The 8,262-nt window shown below is 56.0% G+C and overlaps 1 long non-coding RNA gene across 1 annotated transcript; it reads right to left on the reverse strand.

Annotated features, from left to right (window-relative positions):
• Positions 1-335: 335 nt before the first annotated feature.
• Positions 336-4,444, reverse strand: LOC311513085. The gene is made up of 3 exons (XR_014709647.1): positions 4,411-4,444; positions 2,455-2,587; positions 336-1,120 (listed from the first exon to the last, which is right to left on the reverse strand). It is a non-coding gene; the product is annotated as an uncharacterized lncRNA (long non-coding RNA).
• Between the last annotated feature and the right edge of the window lie 3,818 nt (positions 4,445-8,262).

Consider the following 8,262-nt stretch of genomic DNA (forward strand, 5'->3'; position numbering starts at 1 on the left):
GGCTGGTTAATGTCAGCCAAACATTTAGAAATCCTTGGATGGAAGGCACTACAGAACTATAAAGTATTTTTATTCTCCTCTCCCAAATCACAAACCGTTTAAAAGATATGGAATACAACTTAAAGCCCAGGATCTCATCTGATCCCTCTATCCCCAAACATAAATCACAACTCATGCTATTAAAGCATTACACAGAAAATAAATGAAATCTGTTTATTACACAGCAACAAACCCATTCTAAAATGGGTTTCAAAACACATACAAATAACAATTGAAAGTTTAACCATTTAACTAAAACAATTATTACACAATGGTCAAAAAATAGGTCTCCAGAACAGAAACAGCTTCATTTTATAGAGAACAGCAGTGGAGAAGAGGAAGAAAAATACTTACAAAGAAATCACTACACAAAGATGGTGTTCAGTTGGATATACTTGCAAGCTATTAAAATTCACAGGGTGCATAACTGCTCCAGGAAGGTAGACCACAACCATGACATTAAAATCAGAAGAAGGCCAGAACACTGGGCAAAGTGATCACCTAACAGCCACAGAGCACGCTCAGCAGACAATGAAAAGGAGTACTCTACGGTGCCACAGGTACTCCTGTTCTTTTTGCGGATACAGACTGGACACGGCTGAGACTCTGAAACCAGACAATGAAAGACACCTACATCGCTGGAAAAAAATTCTCAAAATAAGAGCCTAAAAGCATGAACTGAAAACTCTACAATAATGTAGCAAGCAGCCTCTGGAAAACACAAGTTAATCTGTTTGTTTTAAAAAGCACAGGAGAAACTGGAAGCAAACTTTTTTTCTTGATATTAAACAAATAATTTCACAAAGACTCATTTCACTGTAGCTTGTTACATCCTCTCACTTTCAAGTTGTCAGCGGTTTAAATTGGTTGGGAAGGAGGAAATCTCTAATCCAGCGGTGGGCAACCTGCGGCTCGCGGGCCGCATATGGCCCATCAAGGTAATCCACTGGCAGGCTGCGAGACAGTTTGTTTACATTGACTGTACACAGGCACAGCCGCCCGCAGCTCCCAGTGGCTGCGGTTCGCCATTCCCAGCCACTACACCATTCATGAGCGCTGCACAGATGTACCCCTGCACCACCTGCAAGAATTATAATATAATGCTTTTCATCCAAGAACTCAAAGCAGTTTGCAAACGTTAATGAATTCAGCCTCATAACACCACTATAAGGTAAGTATCAAGTCCCAAACCAGGAAATGGATAGAGAGGTTAAGTTACAGACAACATCAATGATAAAACTTGGAAATAGAACCCAGCAATCTCAATTCCCAGTCCCTTGTTCTAACCACCAGACAACAATGCCCTCTTTACAAGCTAAAATGTTGTTGGGTTGTTTTTGTTTTTTAAATAAGAGTCTTTACAAAAATCCAAAGCCAAAAGAAATTTTCCAAGACACTTTTTTTTTTTTTTTTTTAAATTCCAGTGGTCACAGTAGCAACCTCAGTATTGCCAACCCCAGTCATTCAAAAATCATGAGTCAGGCTCAAAAAATAATGATACTGGCTTGAAAGAAATACTATGGGGAAGGAGTCTTTTTATTTTCCTTCTGGTTTTAGAGCTTTTAAAGGGTTCACATTTTCAAAGGTTTTTGTCTGCAACCATAAGGGTTATATTTTTTTTAATGAAATCTCAGATTCTGACATAATCACACGATTCCAGCAGCTGGAGCTTTAAGGAGAAAACACACCTCCAAATATCACAAGACAACAATAAAAATCACTAGAGTTGGCAACATGGCAACCCAAACATAGTTGCACTGAAGGCCGGCCTTCACAGATTTTCATTGTCAAAGTTGAGAGAAATGCAGTAAAGTAAATAAGTAATGGAACAGTGAAGCATGAACAAGAAGTTCTTAGGTTATTAGTAGCATAGGTACAGTAACGTTTATGAAATAAGTTCACAATTTCGCTTTTTATTGAAGTGAAAAAATAGGTTTCATTACTTCCCATTGCAAAACCAACAACCAACCGTTGTTTAGCAGTTTCCTTTTCAGATACTTTTTTGAACTCTTCTACACTAAAAGAGTGATCCTTTTTTTATTTATTTACCAGTGAAAATTGGCAAGTCATGAGTTCCTACAATGAAATTTTGGGCATATCTTATGTGAGATATAAACAGGCATTATTTAAATAGAAAAAAAAGAGAAGTCAGGCACAATAGCTGTTTTTCATAACCCTTTTTAATACACACTGTATTCATCACCACAACCGCTCCATAAAACACAGCGTACAGTACACAGTGAGCCTTGCTACAAACTGGCAGCATGAAGTAACATCTGTTCTTTTTGAAGGTGAACTAAGTTACAAAATGAAATATTTTTCCTCCTAGCTGTCTCACTGAGAAGATAAATGAGCTCAGTAATATTAAAGAGCAATGGGAGATGGGAACACATTTTTAAATTAATAGCATCTCACCAGCAGGAATGAAGAAGAAGGCAATTTCCTGGTGTGTCCACCATTGTTTATTCAGCCTACCGATCCACGGACATCACAAATTTCAGTGTCAGGAGTGTTCTGCATGACTACATTCCTTTCACTCTGCTCAAATCTATATCAAAAAGATATGTCTTTATTGAGTAACAAGTTTCAGATGAATTGTTTTTGTTCCTCTTCCAAAATCCAAAGAGTAAGTATAGCTGTACCTATACTAAGCAAGTCAATGAGATTACCTAGACGAGTAAAAATAAGCTTTCATGGGCTATAACCCACTTCATATCTGATGAAGTAGGCTATAGCCCATGAAAGCTTATGCCCAAATAAATGTGTTAGTCTCTAAGCTGCCACAAGAACTCCTCGTTGTTTTTACTGACACAGACTAACACGGCTACCCTTCTGAAACCTGTCACCATGCTAAGTGACTAAAGATATTTCTGTGCATAATATTATTTGTGCTATGAAAGCATCTAGTCTCCCTAAGGTCCTTGCTCTCCACACCATATGCAAAATGCACCTACCATCCCAATCTTCAAATCAACTCCTGGCCTCTCATTCATTTCAGCATAGTTCAAAATTACACTCCTGTTATTAAAATGCTGAGCCCAACTTCCCTCTTACATATGGGCAACTCCACTGATTGAAGGGAACAATATCCAGTTTACAATGGTGTAAGTGAGAGAAGGATTATGGCTCAATCAGGCAAATGGCTGTGCACACTCCCTGATCTTGTCCCCATCCCATGCAAGATAACGCCCTAGGTACGCATTAACCTAATCTTGCTGCACCCCTTCTTATACCCTTTGTCTGGCATTACAACCTTACCAATGTTAGAGCAAGAATCGTCTCCTCAGCAACAGCATTCCTGCATTTCTGTCTCATCATCTATCATAAAACAATTTCTCTTCTCCATTCCCTGTACTTCTCTGTTCGCTGTTATTTAGTTCTTTACAACCATTTAGGCAAATTGTATCCCTGGATAATTTTACTAGATGATTCCATCTTTTTGAAAAGTTTAACAACAAAATACATTGCAAGACACTCTTAGTTATATTTCTCCTACCCTGCTTCTCTCCTTTCAATATTCAATAGCCTACTAGTCTAGAAAAAATATCCTGTTACTATTTGTGGTGAAAGCTGTGCAGCCATATCTAAATAGACGTGCCAACCCCCAAGGCCTTTCTTCATACAACCTTATTAAGAGACAAACAAAAAAGACTTCCATAAAAAGTTACAACCACAGGCCTGATTTGGTACCTAGATGGGATGATGCCAAGATACCTGTAGATAACAACTGGACCCTGGATGGGTTTTAACAGGCAGTGCCCAGTTACACGGAGATAGAAATTTGTCCCTTCAGGGTTTGATGTGGCAGGGCTCTGGGAACAAAGAACAGGAATTGGTCCCTTTGTGGAATTGACAGGGCAGGGCCCCTGGACTGACCAGCAGGAATTCCCCTCGTGGGGTCTGACAGAGCAGAGCCCTAGAACCCCAGAAGCAGGAATTGGTCCCTTTGTCTGGTCTGATGGGAGCAGGGCCGCGGGACCCAGGACGAAGAACTGGTTGCCTCATGGAGCCGGATGGCGCAGGGCCCTGGGACGCCTGGGGAGGAATCAGTCTCCCTGTGCAATACGACGGGACAGGGCACCAGTATCCCCGTGCAAGCATCAATCCTGTGAGGGGCTGCCTAGGGCAGGACCCTGAGGCACAGAGGCGGGAATCGGTGTCCTGCTGGGGCCTGATGAGGCGGGGCCCTGGGACCCACAGGAAGGAAGCTGCCCCCTCGCAGGGTCGGACAGGGCAGGGCGCCTGGACCCGTGGGCGGGAATCGGACCCCGCGTGGGGCCTGACGGGGCCGGGACCCGCGTGGGGCGCCGGGACGCGCGGGCGCGAACTGCTCCCTTCCTGGTCTGTCTGGTTTTCGCGCCCATCCCCCACCTGTGTCGCCTTCCTTCCGGGCCGAAGAGGTAGGACGGCGGTGGGGGCGGGGCGGCGCGGGGCCCTGCCGCGTGACAAGCTGAGCCGGCGGCACGTGGCCCGGACCATAACAAACAGGAGGGTGGGCGGAGACACGGCAGCGACGCGCTCATTGGCAGGGGCGGGCGGCGGCTACCGCAGCGGCGCGGGCCGGGGATTGGTCAGGCGCGCAGTGGGCGTGGCCCCACAGCCGGCGGCTGGTGCAGCAGGGGGCGGCGGCGGCGGCCCTGAGAGCTGGGGTTCGGGCCGCTGCCGCTAGGTCGGGTCGCGCTCGCTCCACCCCGGCCGTGCGATCAGCTGCCACAGCACCCCCTACAGCCGAGTCCCCCCGGACCCTAACATAGCCCCAGCCCCCGTCCCCACCCCGACACAGCCCTGTCCCTACCCAGCCCCGTTCACCCCCACACGGCCCCACCCCTCCGACCCAACACACCCCCGTCCCCACCGACCCAGCCCCACCCCTCCGACCCGACACACCCCCGTCCCCACCGACCCAGCCCCACCCCTCCGACCCAACACACCCCCGTCCCCACCCCTCCGACCCAGCCCCACCCCCGTCCCCACCAACACACCCCCGTCCCCTCCGACCCAGCCCCACCCCCGTCCCCACCAACACACCCCCGTCCCCTCCGACCCAGCCCCACCCCTCCGACCCAACACACCCCCGTCCCCACCAACACAACCCCGTCCCCACCCCTCCGACCAACACACCCTCGTCCCCACCGACCCAGCCCCACCCCTCCGACCCAACACACCCCCGTCCCCACCGACCCAGCCCCACCCCTCCGACCCAACACACCCCCGTCCCCACCCCGACACAGCCCCACCCCTCCGACCCAACACACCCCCGTCCCCACCGACCCAGCCCCACCCCTCCGACCCAACACACCCCCGTCCCCACCAACACACCCCCGTCCCCACCGACCCAGCCCCACCCCTCCGACCCAGCCCCACCGCTGTCCCCACCAACACACCCCCGTCCCCACCGACCCAGCCCCACCCCTCCGACCCAACACACCCCCGTCCCCACCAACACAACCCCGTCCCCACCCCTCCGACCCAACACACCCTCGTCCCCACCGACCCAGCCCCACCCCTCCGACCCAACACACCCCCGTCCCCACCAACACAACCCCGTCCCCACCCCTCCGACCCAACACACCCTCGTCCCCACCGACCCAGCCCCACCCCTCCGACCCAACACACCCCCGTCCCCACCGACCCAGCCCCACCCCTCCGACCCAACACACCCCCGTCCCCACCGACACACCCCCGTCCCCACCGACCCAGCCCCACCCCTCCGACCCAACACACCCCCGTCCCCACGGACCCAGCCCCACCCCTCCGACCCAACATACCCCCGTCCCCACCGACCCAGCCCCACCCCTCCGACCCAACACACCCCCGTCCCCACCGACACACCCCCGTCCCCACCGACCCAGCCCCACCCCTCCGACCCAACACACCCCCGTCCCCACCCCGACACAGCCCCACCCCTCCGACCCAACACACCCCCGTCCCCACCGACCCAGCCCCACCCCTCCGACCCAACACACCCCCGTCCCCACCGACCCAGCCCCACCCCTCCGACCCAGCCCCACCCCTGTCCCCACCAACACACCCCCGTCCCCTCCGACCCAACACACCCCCGTCCCCACCAACACAACCCCGTCCCCACCAACACAACCCCGTCCCCACCCCTCCGACCCAACACACCCTCGTCCCCACCGACCCAGCCCCACCCCTCCGACCCAACACACCCCCGTCCCCACCGACCCAGCCCCACCCCTCCGACCCAACACACCCCCGTCCCCACCGACACACCCCCGTCCCCACCGACCCAGCCCCACCCCTCCGACCCAACACACCCCCGTCCCCACGGACCCAGCCCCACCCCTCCGACCCAACATACCCCCGTCCCCACCGACCCAGCCCCACCCCTCCGACCCAACATACCCCCGTCCCCACCAACCCAGCCCCACCCCTCCGACCCAACACACCCCCGTCCCCACCGACACACCCCCGTCCCCACCGACCCAGCCCCACCCCTCCGACCCAACACCACCCCTCCGACCCAACACCACCCCCGTCCCCACCAACCCAGCCCCGTCCCCACCCCTCCGACCCAACACACCCCCGTCCCCACCAACCCAGCCCCGTCCCCACCCCTCCGACCCAACACACCCCCGTCCCCACCAACCCAGCCCCACCCCTCCGACACAACACAACCCCCGTCCCCACCGACACAACCCTGTCCCCACCCCCCGAAACAACACACCCCCGTCCCCACCGACACAACCCCACCCCTCCGACACAACACACCCCCGTCCCCACCAACCCAGCCCCACCCCTCCGACACAACACACCCCCGTCCCCACCAACCCAGCCCCGTCCCCACCCCTCCGACACAACACAACCCCCGTCCCCACCAACCCAGCCCCACCCCTCCGACACAACCCTGTCCCCACCCCCCGACACAACACACCCCCGTCCCCACCGACACAACCCTGTCCCCACCCCCCGACACAACACACCCCCGTCCCCACCGACACAACCCCACCCCTCCGACACAACACAACCCTGTCCCCACCCCTCCGACACAACACACCCCCGTCCCCACCAACCCAGCCCCGTCCCCACCCCTCCGACACAACACACCTCCGTCCCCACCAACCCAGCCCCGTCCCCACCCCCCGACACAACACAACCCCGTCCCCACCAACCCAGCCGCGTCCCCAACCTCCCGACACAACACAACCCCGTCCCCACCAACCCAGCCCCACCCCTCCGACACAACACAACCCTGTCCCCACCCCTCCGACACAACACACCCCCGTCCCCACCAACCCAGCCCCACCCCTCCGACACAACACAACCCCGTCCACACCAACACAACCCAGCCCCACCCCTCCGACACAACACAACCCCGTCCCCACCAACCCAGCCCCGTCCCCACCCCTCCGACACAACACAACCCCGTCCCCACCAACCCAGCCCCGTCCCCACCCCTCCGACACAACACAACCCCGTCCACACCAACACAACCCAGCCCCACCCCTCCGACACAACACAACCCCGTCCCCACCAACCCAGCCCCGTCCCCACCCCTCCGACACAACACAACCCCGTCCCCACCAACAGAGCCCCACCCCTCCGACACAACACACCCCGTCCCCACCAACCCAGCCGCGTCCCCACCCTCCCGACACAACACAACCCCGTCCCCACCAACCCAGCCGCGTCCCCACCCCTCCGACACAACCCCGTCCCCACCCCTCCAACACAACACAACCCCGTCCCCACCAACCCAGCCCCGTCCCCACCCCTCCGACACAACACAACCCTGTTCCCACCAACACAGCCCCACCCCTCCGACACAACACACCCCGTCCCCACCAACCCAGCCGCGTCCCCACCCTCCCGACACAACACACCCCCGTCCCCACCAACCCAGCCCCACCCCTCCAACACAACACAACCCTGTCCCCACCCCTCCGACACAACACAACCCCGTCCCCACCCCTTCACCCCAACCCAGCCTCACCCCTCCGACACAACACAACCCCGTCCCCACCCCTTCACCCCAACCCAGCCTCACCCCTCCGACACAACACAACCCCGTCCCCACCAACCCAGCCCCGTCCCCACCCCTCCGACACAACCCAGCCCCGTCCCCACCAACCCAGCCCCGTCCCCACCCCTCCGACACAACCCAGCCCCGTCCCCACCCCTCCGACACAACCCAGCCCCGTCCCCACCAACCCAGCCCCGTCCCCACCCCTCCGACACAACCCAGCCCCGTCCCCACCAACC

This window comes from Lepidochelys olivacea (assembly GCF_965140295.1).
Source record: "Lepidochelys olivacea isolate rLepOli2 genome assembly, chromosome: 1".
Lineage (NCBI taxonomy): Eukaryota > Metazoa > Chordata > Testudines > Cheloniidae > Lepidochelys > Lepidochelys olivacea.